This window comes from Olea europaea, chromosome 10 (genome assembly GCF_002742605.1).
Source record: "Olea europaea var. sylvestris chromosome 10, O_europaea_v1, whole genome shotgun sequence".
Lineage (NCBI taxonomy): Eukaryota > Viridiplantae > Streptophyta > Magnoliopsida > Lamiales > Oleaceae > Olea > Olea europaea.
Genome location: NC_036246.1, coordinates 18,469,947 through 18,473,982, shown reverse-complemented (window position 1 = coordinate 18,473,982; position 4,036 = coordinate 18,469,947).

The following is a 4,036-nucleotide window of genomic DNA, read 5'->3' as shown; positions in this document are numbered from 1 at the left end:
TGCCACTTATTGGTGGTTGAAAAAACTTCAAATATAATCGAATTACTCATTATTTATCAAGTAAACTAAGAAAATCAATTAGAAGAATTAAGTTTTAGAAAGTTGAAGAAATTAGCCCTCGTTTGACCTCCTTTAAATTTTATTTAATTTTTCTCTCCTATTTTCAGTCACACAATCTTTCATAAAATAATATTATACGTAAACTAATAACTTTTATTTCTTTTTCAACCACTCATTTTCCAAAAAAATACTATTCCATCTATTTTCATTTCAAAAAATGGGGCCAAATGGTAGTTGGAAGATTCACTGTGCAAAGCCATTGTTAAATAGGGGAGATAAGCAGTTGCAACTTGTACTTGACTGATCGAGAGATGAGTTGACAGGTCTATTTGATATTTCTAAATTATGGCACCAGCTTACGGAATTTTAATGAAAAGTCCATACGTCAACTCAAATCTCGACAATAACTTCATTATTCTCTTCATAAAAATGTTACATAATTGTGAAGGATGGACATGTCCGGCTAGGTTCAATTAGAATTGGATAAAATCGAATATCAATACAAAGATTTATATATGGAAACAAGTGCACTAATAGAACCGGATCAAAATTAACTTGATATAGTTGAGTTATTTTTAATGGTTTAGAAGAAAATTATATATTGTAAACATGTGTAAGTTTTTTTTTTTTTTTTTTTTTTCCATGAGGTAAAAGTGTTCATATCAAACTATCACATCATCAACCTTATTCATATAAAAAACGCTAGTTGTCACTATAACTTGAAGAAATATTAAGTTTAGATAACTTATTTCACAATTTGTAAATTAACAGTCAGATACATTCATTACATTTAAAAATATTACGTGTCTTACGTATAACAATATTAGTATTGAGTGATTGAATTATTATCGTTATTTTCTTGCATTCAATATATATTCTTTTAAAAATCAAATTGTGTGTCATTAAATTCAAACATTAACAACATAGAGGATTTATAAATGAAAAAACTCAAAATCAACCAGAGTTCCTCCATATATTTGAGGACTTCATGAGTGGTGTGAGATTGATCACCTCTCTTCAAGAACAGTTAACACCATAAAAATTTATTGACTTTATTATGAAACTTGATTTGATGCACTCTGTGGAGAAAATCAGCACCGTCAATTGCAATAAACAACACTAAGGCTCCATTTGGGAGGGATTTTGAAAATTAATTTTTTGACCGTTAGAAGAAAAGTGGGATCCACATATGAGAGAAGAAGTCAAAAATTATGTCTGGAATAGTGAAATAAGGGTCGAAAATCAATTTTTTTAGGTAAAAAATCTCTCCCAAGAGTTAATTCTAAATACAATTGAATAATGAAATGAATATGAGGTAAATCGAATAACAACTTCCCTATCAATATCCAGTCGATTGGCACCAAAAGTGGATGAATCTAGGCTCAGTTCAAGAGTCCAAAATCACACAGCAACACCACACAAATTGGAGCAAGAGGACCACTCAGAAACCACAAAGGAAAAGCGATCAGACTGCACAAAAGGGACAGCAGCGAGCAGAGATAATTAGACACAAACAGGGATGATTCCGGGTGTTGTATTGTGTCTCTCTCACAAAAGCCGAAAGCCTATTATATATGATAATATATTCGGTTAACATTCAATGCGTCGATAAAAGTGGGGTGCTATATATCTTTACCGATATTTGGAAGTATAAGACAACTTCTAAACCTTACTAGGGTGAGCACCTTAGTGCTCATGTCTACAGGGTTATAGTTAAAATGTACTTTCTCAAATTTTCTCAAATCTTGGGATACTACATTTCTAATAAAATGCAGCCTAATATCTATATATTTGCCGTCTTCATGAAATACAAGATTTTTATACAATAGATGGCTAATTTACAATCAGAGTATTCTATTGCATTGTCACTTAAAACAAATGGTTTATTAAGTAAACTTCTAAACTACAAAGCTTCTTTAATAGCTTTGGTGGTAGATATATACTTTGACTCAGTGGTGAATAGAGTAACAATATGTTGGAGTTGTGACTTCCAACTCACATAAAAGTCACACAAAGTAAATACATAAGAATAAGCAGACTTCCAGTTATCTATATCTCTACTATAGTCTGTGTCTATAAAACCTTTAAGTTTCACACCCTCGACAGCAAACTTATAAACTAACCCTTCATCGAATGTACCATTCAAGCACCTAAGCAACAATTTTTACGCCTCCCAATGTTTGGGATTAGGATTAGACATGTACTTACTTAAAATTCTAACAGTAAAGGCCAAGTCAAGCCTAGTGCACACCATGAGGTATATAATGGAGTCAATGACATTAGAGTAAAGCACTTTAATGAGAAAATGAGATAAAATCATTTTCTCTGTCATTAGCAGGCCATTGCCTTTTTCATAGAATAAAATGTTTTTCAAAAGCTACAGAAGTAGGTTTGCAATTAGCCATGCCAAATTTTTTCAAAATTTTTAAGCACATAAGGAGTTTGATGTGCAAATAAGCAAAAATTAGGCATATCTCTATTAATTTCCATTTCAAGAATTTTCATTGCATCTCTTAAGTCTTTCATGTCAAATTCTTTACTTTATTGAATTTTAATCTCATTTGCTACTTTCATGTTCGGCCCAATTAATAACATGTCGTCCACATAAAGTAACTAATACACACAATATTTGTTAGTGTTGTAGTACTAGTAATACGAGTAATGATCAAACTCACTTTTTGGAAACTAATAGAAAGCACAAAAGATTCAAATTTTTTGTACCACTGATATGGAGATTGTTTTAGCCCATAAAGAGACTTCTTTAAAAAGCACACGTTATAATTTTTAAATTTACTTTCAACACTTTTAGGCTGATTTATTTTTTTTATAAAAAAAAAATCATCAAAATCACCATGTAGAAAGCAGTTTTTATATTAAGTTGTTCAACTTCCCAGTCATAGTTAGCAAAATAAAAGGCATGATCCTAATAGTTGAATACTTAACAATTGACAAAAGATCTCATTATAATCTACATTTTTTTGCATTTTTTCTTGGATACTAACCTAACCTTGTATCTCATGGACTCACTCTTAGTAGTTCTCTCATTTTATTTTATGGTCCAACTTGCATCCCACTATAGACTTATCCTTAAGTCTAGGTACTAAATCTCAATTTTGATTCATAGTAAGAGAACTCATCTTTTCTCTTATGGCACTCTATCATTTTTTTTTTTTTACTTTATTCGCTCCTCACAGCTTTCTCATAGGTATATGGCTCCTTATCAACTAATTCTTGATAACTAGTCTAGGGTATGGTATAATCAGACATCCTTTGGAGTTCATTACAAGGTCTCCTCTCTCTATCTATAGGTATTTGGTAGTCAACTAAAGGGTCTTGGTGATAGGATTGTCTTCTACAATATCCTCATCACCTTCTATCTTTACGTTCTGCTGATTTTGTTGTGTAGCGTTCTCCATCTCACTCGAGATAATGGGGATGTGGACACTCACTTTCTCCACTTCAATTGGGGACCATTTCCTAACAATTTCTTGATGTTCTCCTTTCTCCATGTAAGGTATCCTTGACTCATTAAAGGTGACATCACGATTGATGATAATTCTAATACCTTTTTGGCTTCTATCCCACAAATTATACTCCTTAACTCTCTTAGGGTATCCTAAGAAGATACATTTCTTAGTTCTGGGTTCTAGTTTTCCATTACTTTGATGAGAAAAAGCAACATAGCCAAAATTCCTAAGTATTGAAAAATTAGCACACTTGTCGTACCTTTCTCGTACAACGTATCACAATTTAAAGCAGTGAAAAGTCATATTAATCAAATAACATGCAATCACGATATTTCAACCCAAAAAGATTTAAGTCACAAGAACTCAACATCATACAACTTTAGCAAGTAAGGTACGATTCATCCTTTCAATAATCCCATTTTGCTAGGATGTAAAATGTACAGTCCTATGTCTAGTTATGCTAGATTCATTATACAAACTATTAAATTCAGCTTTGTAAAACTCAAAAT